This window comes from Chondrus crispus, genomic scaffold (genome assembly GCF_000350225.1).
Source record: "Chondrus crispus Stackhouse genomic scaffold, scaffold_264, whole genome shotgun sequence".
In the NCBI taxonomy this organism is placed as follows: domain Eukaryota; phylum Rhodophyta; class Florideophyceae; order Gigartinales; family Gigartinaceae; genus Chondrus; species Chondrus crispus.
In genome coordinates, this window is record NW_005179144.1 from 126661 (window position 1) to 139180 (window position 12520).

Genomic DNA, 12520 nt, shown 5'->3' on the forward strand with positions numbered 1-12520 from the left:
ATTGATCACAGGGTTGGAGAATATGCGTTGTGTTTGCCGGAAGCCGCACAAGGATAATATTCATCTTTTCGCATGCGTTTATCCACTCTGCACCATCCCGGGAGCTGTGACCGTCCACCAAAAGCACAATATGCTTTTCTGGAGACACTGTTTCTCTTGCATGGTGGTTGATGTGTTCTGCGATTTTAATGATAATTTGGCGATCTACAGAACCGTACTTTGTGACGTGGAGAGCGGTTTCTGGTGGAAACCAGCTCCCTCCGCACAACCAGTGGGGCACGCCCTGCGAATTAGTAAAATCTTCCTTGCTCAGCGGTTTCTTCCACGTGCTCACGACGCGCTTCCCTAATGCTACACTAAAGAGAGGGGCAATGTTGCCACTGGCAGCCACAGCGATACCCGCGGTGACTTGTTTGCCAGAGTCTCGTATGCTCCTTCTAGCACCACCGCTGTGTGTGACAGCGGAGGCGTAGCACCTCACCTTCTTTCCATACTCTCCCAAAACTGTTGTCTCGTCCCAGTTCCAAATTCTGCTTGGCTCAGAAAAAATGCCTGGATAATCGCGCTCCACTTGCTGTAGTGCCTGCCTCAGAGAGGATATGTGGGGCACGTTTTCAGCCGCCAGACGGGCAGTGGTAACATTCTCAGCTATGCAGTACGCTAGAGATCGATTTCGGGCACGAAAAGAACGGATTGCATCCGGGGACGGAAGCCCGTTCGAATATTTGGCACGGCGATCCGCAGCAATTTTTGCGTGCACTGTGCTCATAACAGCATTATCAACAGCAAATCCACGCCGCGCGGCATGAAGCGTTCTGTCGACTAAAAGGCGTTCCTCGTCTGCTGACAACACTGTCGTGCGGCCAGCATGATTGCCTTCTGGATCTAGCAAGTTTTTTAGCTCTTCCGTCTCTGAGCTTTCGTACGCCTTTTTTATTTGCGTGGCTGTTGTGCGGGACACCCCTGTGTCTCGGGATGCCTTGCGTGCGCTTTCACTTCTTTGGATTAACGAAAGAAGCTTTGCGCTGCGAGCACCCTCCTCTCTTCTTTTCGCGATTCTTTTCTTGTGTGTGAGAGTTTGCGCCCTCATTGACGGTGGCATACTGCCACCGCCGAGCCGAAAGTCGCTTACAGAAGAGGAGGGAGGGCCTCGCTGTCGGAGTGTGCGGTATGAGTTGGTGAGATGGACTGTGGTGATTTTGGGAAGGCAGGGAGGGCAGAGGCTGGTGATTGGGAAGTGGCCCAAATTGAGCCATGGCCCAAATTAAGCCGGTGAGAAGGGTACAGTACAACCTCCCAGGAACGTTTGTCCGACATAGTCATGAGAGCCCATACATGTACACGTAGCACACGCATGACAGCGGAGATCATCTTTATTCCCCGCCGTCTCACTGATCCCTCCCATTCCCTTATAAGGTAGGTGTCAGATCTCACATTGCAGATGACATTACAGTGCCGAACAATATATATAGACGTAGATACGACGACAAGGGAATAAACGGACTCATGGGTTTCACGTTCTAACAGGTTATGGTCACCCTCTACGCCACCACTTGCGCATAATGATCGAAACCCGATCCCTCCCCCACTAACACCAGCCTCCGCAGCTACCAGCGATAGAGCCCCAGCTCTAGCCTCAACACCAGCCTCGGCAGCTACCAGCGATAGAGCGCCAGGTCTCGCCCCATTACCAGCCTCCGCCGCCACCAGCGATAGAGCCCCGGCTCTCGCCCCCCACCATCCTCGGCAATCTCCCTCACCATTGTCAACACCACTCGCACGATCTAACCCCACACATCCACCACAACGGCAAACCACAGGCACCCCCAACGCCTTCACAGGCATCTCACTACCCACTCCAAGACCGACTCTCTCACTTACATCCCAGCTACCCCCGCCGACAACGACGAACCGATCACAACTCCGACAACATACATCACACCAGAACCATCTACACCTCATAATCCGACTGATCCAGCCAAAGAACACGACACAAACCACGTCACAAACACCATCTCCTCATCAATCATGGAAAAACAAGACCTTCCAAAGCTAGACCCCGCCAACTACGGCCCCTGGCTCTTAGCCCTCCGCTCGGCTGCACACGCGCTCAACGCGTACGAACAAATCTCAGGAGATCCACAACCCCCTACCGAACCTACTGAACTTCAACTCCACTTGAAACAGCAACACATCATGCTAGGCAAAATACTATCATCCGTGCAGGCGGACATCCTCAATCTTCTACTGACGCCCTCAGATGACCCCACACCACACAAAGTACTCTCTCTTATCACAAAAAACCCATTCTATGACAGCGAGAACCGCCCAGAAGAAATCCCTCACGCAACCAGCAACATACAGGACCCCGAAGACCTCTCAGATACGCACTAACCAAGGCCGAAGAATCACTGTACCAGTCGTGGTAAACCCATCAATCCCTTACACACTCCTCCATCTCACACCCCCATCCCCAGAGAATTTCGAAGACTTCCTCGTAGTGTCACCGGGGACTGTCAGATCGCACAAACCCTGACACTACTCGTCGTCAAGTCAGATTGCACATTACAGATGACATTACAGGGCCGAACAATATATATAGACGTAGATACGACGACGGGGGAATAAACGCTCGTCTTTCACTTTCTAACAGTAGAGAGACGATACGCATCAGTAAACGGAGGCATCGATCTTGCACCACAGGTTATGGACACGAAAATCACCCCACTGCAAGACGAACAAAGGCACCTCGAATATCGCCCCGGACCCAGTCAAGACGACAACACCACGGCACCCACCAGCCACGTCGCCCCCATACCAAGTCCGCGCGCGCGCGTAGGGGCCCTTTGTGTACAATTTCGTACCACAACCCCCCGGCGAGATGATAACCGCGTGGGAGGGCGGGTGCTACTGTAGCGAGCCGGCGTACACGGGCCCGCCGCCGTGTACAGTAGTACCCCAAGGGTCCGACGTGGGACAGCCGGTAACAGCGGGCGTGGCCACGGGTAACACGTGGCACAACCGTTAGTCGGGATCGTGGCCACGGGCACACGTGTATAATCCGTACGGTGGCTAACTAGTAAGTAGTAGTTAATGGCACAAATTAAGTAATTGTGTACAGTAGCTGGTACACAGTAAGTGGCAGCTACTGCAGGGGGACATGTGTTCCGGCGTCCCACTTAGGGGTCAAGACCGGGGACACCCGCCCGTCCCAGTAAAGAGGGGGCAGACTCGCCTCCCTTCCCTTTACGGCTAATTGCTATCCCGTTCCGGTTTCCCTTTTAGTCTCAGGCTTCTAACCTGTGACCGGCCGTCCGGATCTAACACTACTGACCGGCTGTGCGTCACCGGCCAAGTGAGCCTTCCCTCTTTTCGAGTCCATCCGTACGGTCTGCGTTCGCGCGTGCGTTATCCAGCGGCGCGCGCTCCCTTACCTCTAACCCCCCTCGTTTCCGAGTCGTCGGGACGAAGGTAGTTATACCACACCCTTGTAAGCGCTCCGGCCACCGCCGTAGAGCCCGAAGAAACTGCTCCTGACACTACCGTAGGGCAGGAAACCACTGCTCTGCAACACCGCGTCGAGGCAACCCCGATCTCCAAATCCTCAACGCAAGAAATGGAACCCACAACTCCGTCGATCGAAACAAAAATGCTTGGTCACCTCCCCGCTCTCCTCAGCGACGGGACCAATTACGGTATATGGAAACAAACATTTCAAGACATGGCGATCATTGTAATAATATGGATCCTTCTGGTTCGGTGTTAATCCGTCACGGAGGAGGTGTCCACGGTAGCGGTAAATTACAACACCACCAACCTCAACAGGGGGTGGCTATAGCGAGACCGAAACGGACGAAGGGAGATACTACCCCTGAAGATGGGAGGTGAGTCCTAATTAGGAAGTTGGAGGCTAGCTCAGAGGGGGTGGGGTACCTGGTTTATTCTCCGGGAGGGATGCAGTTCCTCTCTAGGACGTCTGCCTCCCTCGGGTCTCAAGCTACTGTACGACTACTGTACAGTAGCTATCATAACTACTGTAAGAGACACCTCCCGTGTACACGTGTGTCACTGTGCCCTTGGCACCACGTGTACACGGACCTGTAAACCAGTACACGTGTGCTGTCACTGCCGCTTGCACGTGTTCACTTCGCAACGTATGGTACCTGTAAATTAGGCCACTCTAGCTACTGTAGAGCGTCCGAGAACGGAATTGTCATACTACTACATACCCCTCTCCAATGTCGAGGCAGCCCTTGATGACACCGCACCACCGGCGACCATGACAAGCCCCCATCATCCCATCTACAGGAGAAAATCCGCATTCTTGCGCATGACCATCATGACAAGCCTGCCATCCGATCTCGCAAGTACGATAGATCTAGAGTCCACTATCACACCGCGGCAACTGGCCGCCGAAATCACGTCCCACTTCACGGACTCCACCCTGACTACGCACCTCACCCTGAAACAGGAAGCCCGGCGAACCAAGCTGACGGAAGGGAGAGATATGGAAGAGTACATCGCGAAGCACAGGACAATCCGGATGAAAATGCGAATGGCCCGATACCCCAGTATCCATCAAGATGAAGCAGTCACCATTTACTTCATAATCAACGGCCTCAACTCGCGCCCGGCGTTCCGCCACCTTACGGACATGTGGATCGCCAATAACACAGTCCCCACTAACATTAATAATCTTGCACAACGCCTCAAGGCAGTACAAGTACAAGATGAAGAAAAGCAGGCCAACCGCTTCCAAGATCCACAAGGAATGCCCCACTAGGCGCCAGGGGCACCAGAGATCAACAACCCGCCCCGCCACCCCGCACACGCGGCAGAAGGCCAGGGAGGGGTGCCCCATACCAACCACGGCAAGCCCAATGGCGCACCGACCCGCCCCGCCAAAATACTCTGCCTCACCAAGACACGACGACCCCAACGCCCCGCAGTAGGCAATGGACCACCCACATTGACCACAAGCGACCTCCGGAACCCACCCGCAGTGCCAGACCGCCACAGGACAACTCGCCAGCGCAGACGACGAGTATGACGACAATACTCTATACCAGGCCTTCGAGAAGGAAAAACCTGGAGGTAAGCAGTACGCCCTCGACTCAGGGGCCCACCCGTCCCATGTCCGAAAACCAACACGTCACATGAGGCCACTACGGCGAATAATACGCACGAACACGGCTACCAACATCACCCCTCCCGCCACACATCAGGGGATGCTCCACATCCCGACCGGTACGAATAGGCTGATCTGGATCCCTGCCATTGCCAACCCCGCCTGCGCTACAACTTGCTCTCCGTACACGACATTGCCGTGCAATGGCGAGATGTCAGGTTCACCCCCACGCAAGCACTCATCCTAGATACGAGCGTGAGCCCACCACAGACTGTAGCCAAAGCAAAATTCTCCAAGGGTATGTACTACCTGCAAGTGCCCAAGGTGAAAGGAAACAGCATGGCAGCAAGGACCGCCCCCGCAAGGAAAATTTCCTCCACGAAAGCACCGAGAGCAAAAAAATACGACGACTGCCAAACCTAAACCAAGCCGCATACCAACACTCGGACACGTGGCGCCGACAGTAACAAGAATACCCCTGCATGAAGCGCACAACCCCGCGCCACCGCCGTACACCCCGGTGCACCCCGAAGTCGAACGGGACTTCCACTATTACCATGTTGTAGCATAAACACCCCCAGCGGAGAGGGGTGTATGCACAGCTCGACGTAGACCCCGTCCGATCGGGAAGACGGGGGTGAAGCAGGACACCAGTTAACGGCACCGGGCAGCGGGCCCGGGTAGCGTGGTAGAGCGGGAACGGGGAGGACGCCGGTACGCGCGAGCGGTTCGACGCCTCGACGCCCCGGCGCGGTACTGGGTAACGATCCAGTACCGACGGGCGGAGGCGGAGCCGGCTCGTGGGCGTACCGCGCGCGTCCTCAACCCGCGCTCGGTGCCGCTCTAAGGTAGTTAGCGAACGCTACCTTAGAAATAAGCGGGAAGTCGGACCTTGACGGTCGGTGAGTGACAAGTCCGTGCTTGTCCCCCTCCGCCGCCGTCGGTCCGCTCCATATTTAATATACAAAACAATCTATCATAACACTACAGTACCGAGGTACTGTAGTGGGCTACTGTCGTGCAGGTCGGCCTGCACTGTAATACTGTCAGCTATGTCGAGGCTGACAGTACACGTATCACCCGTGGTGCGTGCGCGCTTCGTTCGCGCGTGGTACACGTGTGCACGTGTATGCACGTGTCCGTTGTCCCTGTGGTGTACACGTGGACACGCGTGGTTGTACTGTAGAGCGTCGAGCTCTACAGTAGGGGATCCTGTTGTTGATCCAATCTAACTAAAAAGCCCCCAGGGGGGGGTTATACTACACATGTGATCTTCAATCACATACGCCCCGCCACGCTTCAAAAAATGGCAAAGCTCGGCCTCTCGCCCAACCTCCCACCCACGTTGAGACAAGGACCCCTGCGCATCACCTGCCCGAGCTGCGCAGCCGCGAAACAACAACCGGCCCCGCACTACCCAACCACACACAGGTACCGGGTAGGAGCAGCGTTCAGCAGTGACATATGCGTCCCGTTCAACCCGCCCTCACGCCAAGGAAACAAGTACAATACTCACGATAATTGACGCGAGATCAAGAAACCTCATTGTCGACTTCTTGGAATCACGAGCTGAGACACCGCACCGATTGAATAAAATCCTTACAGCACTCAAACAAAAGAACGGATACAAGCCCAAGCAGTTAGACACGAACAACGCTAAAGAATATATATCCGAATATGGGAACAGAATGTATCCCTCACACGATGTAATGCACAGCACTACAGTGCCGCACACACCCCAACAGAACGGCATAGCAGAAAAGATCAACGGCACCTGATGAATTCTGCAAGAGCAGCGCTGCACCACAGTGGTCTACCCAAAACTCACTGGGAAGACGCCGTCAGAGACGCAGCGTTCAAGTATAATAACATACTACACCACTCCACCAACTCCCTGCCATACACAACGTGGACCAACGCCACCCCCAGAGTCCCCCAATTTCTCCTATTCCGGCAACTAGGGACAATCCCCGAACTGGCTAACAGGAAACATATATCCAAACTCACCCCAAGAGCCACCCCCGTGCGATACTTACATGCAATAGACGAGCACCACATCATGGTATTCGAAACAAAAACCAACAAGCCTCGAAGAGTGCGCTGTGTCAACTTCCAACCCTACCGCAGAGCCACTGACCCCGCAGCGTCATGCACACAAGCGAGGAAGGCGTTTACACCACACCGCACACCCACACGAGTGACACGCACAACACCAGCCCCGGCTAACACAACCCAAGCCAAAAAATATCCCGACGCAGCAGAGTGGGAAAAGGCACACAACGAAGAATTGGAAAATCTCGACACAATGAACGTCGTACAGTGGACACCAAGTGCCAACCTCCCCAAAAAAGGAAAACTCATACCTCTAAAATGGGATACCGATACAAGAGGAACAGTGCAGGAGAAATGGCATCGAGAAAAGCGCGCTGCTCAGCACGCGGAGACAAGATGGTGCCACACAAGCACTTTGACCGCGCCAAAACGACACCTTACATGGCGGATAAAACAACAGTAAGGACACTTTTCGGCATAGCAGCAACACATCGCATGCACATAGAGCACATTGATATTAAGTCAGCATATCTACATGAGAAATTCGCACACATCGGCAGCGAAAAAGTGTACGTGGAACAACCACACCGTTTCAACGGCCCATACAAGCCCCCATGCCAAGGAGGCAAGCTAAAATTCAACATCTATGGGACGCCCTCTGCAGGACACACCTACCTGACAGCAGTATTCGCCCTCTTACGCAAAAAAAAGTTCCAGCGAAGCGAAGCTGACCTCTGCCTTTGGTCAAAAAATTGGAAAGGACCTCATCATGGCCGCAGTAAGCATGGATGATTTTACTGTAGTCGCGTTAACAGCAGAACTCAAGGATGAGTTCGCGAAACATTGGCCAAAGCGTACAACATCAAGCGTCTAGAAGAGCACAAAACATTCTTAGGATGGACTGTACAGCGAAGCACAAATGGAGACATCCATGTCTCCCAGCCCAATGCAATCAACTACATAGTTGAACATGCATACATGGCACAGTGCAACGGCAAGGAAACTCCTTACTGCGACAGAGTAATGCTTCACAAGCGAACGGATACCGATGAGATCCAAATGGAACCCTCAAAAAATACCAACAATTAATTGGGGACCTCCGATATGTCGCCGACTCCACTCGGCCTGACATATATTTCCTGACGAACCAACTCGCCGTCGAGCCCAACAAGCCTCCACAGAGGCATTGGAGCGCGTTAATGCGACTGATAAGTGTAGTATAACCCCCCCTTGGGGGTTTAAATTAGATTAGATCAAGAACTAGATCAGCTACTGTAGAGCGTCGAGCTCTACAGTACCACCGCGCGTGTCCACGTGTACACCACGGGGACAAGGGACATGCACATACACGTGCACACGTGTACAGCGCGCGTACGAAGCGCGCACGCACCACGGGTGATACGTGTACTGTCAGCCTCGACATAGCTGACAGTATTACAGTGCAGGCCGACCTGCACTACAGTAGCCCACTACAGTACCTCGGTACTGTAGTGTTATGATAGAGTGTTTTGTATATTAAATATGGAGCGGACCGACGGCGGCGGAGGGGGACAAGCACGGGCTTGTCCTCAACCGACCGCCAAGGTCAGTCCACCCAGCTTATTCTAAACCTCGCCTTCGCTCTTCGCGCGCGTTTAGTCGGAGCCGAGCCGGAGTGGACGCGCAGCACGCGAGCGAGCACGGAACCGCCTCCGCCCGTCAGCACTGGTACGTCACCCAGTGCTGCTCCGGGGCGTCGAGGCGTCGATCCGCTCGTGCGTGCGCGCATCCCTGCTCGCTCCCGCTCTACCACCGCTACCCGGGCCCGAGCCCGGTTCCGTAGCTGGTTGGCCCGCTTCACCCCTTCTCCGATCCGGGGTCTACAGGTCGAACTGCGCATACACCTCCAGTCGTCTGGGGGTGTTTATGCTACAGTGGTCTCCCGACCTAGAAGACCCCGAGATCTCTCCGAGAAGACTTTCTTTTTCCTCCGCGTTCGTACGCGTTGAGATGAGTCAAGAATACGCCACCTCGATCCAGTCCGAACCGGCGGATCCGAGGGCGGCCGCTATGCACGCACCATCACCGCCGTTCGGCGACGGCGACGCTGGTCTCCGAGACCGCGAACCGTCGCCCGAGTCCCCCGAAGGACAAGCGGCTGCGATGTTCGATCGCATAGCTGACTACATCGAGGAAGTCCGTACTTCACTCCGTATAGACGTGACGGACGCCGTCTACTCGCGATGTATGGACGAGCTCCGCTCCCTACGTGAAGGGAGGTTCGATCGAGTCAGCCAGTCCTTGGAGAATCTCCGAGCACTAGTCGACGAGTTACACTCGCGACTGGTGCTCGTCGAAGACTCACACCTCGCACAGCCCGTACTGCACGGGCAAGGTCGCCCCACGAGGCCGACCTCGACGAGACGGCCCGACGATCGACCGTCCCCGTCAGCAGAGCAGTTGGGTGCGCTCGCGCACCTCTCCGCCGAGCTCAACACTACGCGACAGCGTGCTCGTGACATGGAACGGACCATGGCCGCAAGGCTGCCCGGTGCCCCAGCGAGAGGGCCCGGTGGTGCCGTACCTCCGAGCGCCGTTGCTCCGGAAGGTTGGCGTCCGACTGGCGCCGGCACCAGTCGGACTGCAGAAGAAAACCGTCCCCCGATGGGCGCGAATCTCGCGTCCGAGACCCAAGCATTGCCGCCTATCCCCGTAAGTAGGCGGCAGATGGACCGCGTATCGTACGCGGACGAACAGGACCATGGAGGAGCCGCCCGCGGATCCGGAGAACCGATGTTCCCTGTCGATCCCCGCTCGGGTGGCTACCCGCCCGCGAGTTATGCCGAGCATCCAGGTCCGGTAGACGTCCGTACGCTACCGGTTACCTCTTTCGGCACGCTAGGTCCCGCCGAGCCCGGGCTCGAGCCGGTGCATACGATGATCCAAGAGTTCAGCGCCGTCGCTGACTATCGTATGTACCGCTTGGATAACACCTCGAGGCTCGTCACCTCGGGTGACGCGGGACAGATCGCGAAGTACGTCCAATGCTGCCGTGGGATCCGTCCCACGATGAGGAGCTTTGACGGTACGGACCCGATCCAGCTCCTACCGTTCTTGAAGGATATTCGGATAACCTTCAACTCGCAACACCTGACCGAAGGTGTTGCCGTGAGAGTCCTCGCGCACTTCTTAGAGCGCGACGCGGAGCGCCTGTATACGAGTTATACGATGCGTGGCCTCCGCGCCGGCCAACTACACGACGACGTGAGCTGGCCGGGACTCGTGAACCAGTTCCTGAAACGCTACCTAACCGACGACGTGTTAGGTGAAGCGTACGACGCTGTCGCGACGGCGCGACAGCAATCTCATGAAACGGAGAGCACGTTCGCGGCCGGCTTGAAACAGCGTACACCCGCAAAGCCTGTATTTTCAGGGGAAATTTCAGAACCGCACATGACTTTAGCCGTTTAGCCATTTCATTTTTTTGCAGAAACTCTCTATTCTTTACATAAAAGCACCGCCAGTCGCTCACTTTCAGCAGTGCATTTCTTGTGTGCTTGCGGGTGCTGGCGTGTGCTTGCGTGTGATAGACGATGGCTCTCGTGACCCACTAACTCCCACACCGGCCCATGGCATTGGTCCCAAAGTGTCACTCTACAGACTGTCTTAGCGATATTGTACCCTGTGCCTGTTGGTCTGTCAACGTACCACTCTCTCGTGCCCGGCACTACATAGAGAGTACACTCGCTGCAGTATTTGTTCGCTTTCATAGTTAAAGGACGACCGCAATTTACATTGTAAATTGCCCTATTCCGTCAAAATCTCCTGGACCTTTCTGACGCCTTCCCAAGGCACTCCTTCTCAACTGACGGACTGCAAGGACAGACTGTCTACATCACAGTCTCTCCACAACAGTATTCAAATAGGAGCGACGGCGACAACGAGTAAAGACCACCCCATGAGGATTACGATTCATCAGGTTATGGCCCCGCTTCGCACCACTGCACAACTCAACGACAGACTGACTTCAAGGTGGATCGCGCTACACGCACCCGTAGAGACAAGGCAAACGAAAGCACCTGCCGACCCCCTGCACAACGACAAGCCGGAACGGACAACCCAACACCACCCCCGCGGCAAATCCGAACCGAATCCTCATCACCCCTATCCCCACCGTACTCCGCAGCACTCCTCTACATCCCTCCCGGCCCCAATACAACACACCACACCACAAGCCCGGAAATACCACGCCCCTCCCAAGTGGCGGGCACAAAGGCGAACTATTCGTCGGCCACCGCCAAACCACCCCAACCCAAGCCGGCACCACATATCCAAAGGCATAAGGCGCCCCCAACACTCTGCCACCGAGTACCGAGACCCTACAAACCCCCACCAGAGGCGGGCTCCAACCAAGAAAACGCGTGCCAAAGCCCGTGTCATCCAGGACGACACCGCCCCGCCACACAGCGAACGAAATGCACATGACACGGACACCGAAGAGGAAGATTACCACACAGCAGAGGGCACGTTCATCCTCGACTCAGCCGCCCACCCTACGCACACAGCCCAACCCCTACCCAACATGAAATGCCTTTCACAACCAAAACAATCAGTCACCGCCATTAACCATATCACATCCTGCACACATGCCGGCACCATCCAGAGCTATACGAATAGAGACCACCCACTACGACTGAGGGCCGTACACAGCCCCCAAATCCCATACACACTAGTCTCAGTACATGATATTGCATCACTAAAATGCACCATCGCATTCACCAAAACAAAGGCCATCATACGAGACGAAAACAACACAGTCATAGGAACAGCTCCCTGGAACTCAAAGCTCCACGCCTACGCTTGGACACCGCGCAAACCCACCAACAACCATACCGTAAGAAGCGAACGCACATTCGGTAGAAACACCACCGACACAAAAGCAGCCAAGCAGCCCCGACCCACCGGAAAAATTCGCAAACAACAGCACCCGCCACGAAACCCAGCCTGCTCCCGACCTACACACCAACAAGGCGCATAGCACCGCGCATACAGCACTTCAAACACCACAACCCGCACACACCCCAAAAAATTACACTCACCACAGCCAAGGCTTACGAGTGACACCTCCTAAACCACGCCCCCCCAAGGCACTTCAGCGCATGGCGAAAGAGGGCACATTTCCGAACCTCCCCCGCAGTTTGCAAGGTGCCCCTCCCCCATCAGCTGCTCCTCATGCGCCCATGCACGGCAACAGCCCCGACCCCACCAATTAACCCACTACTCACAGCACATCTCGGAACACCTCAGCTCAGACACGTGTGGCCCCATCACGCCACCCTCCACCCACGGAAATGTACACAT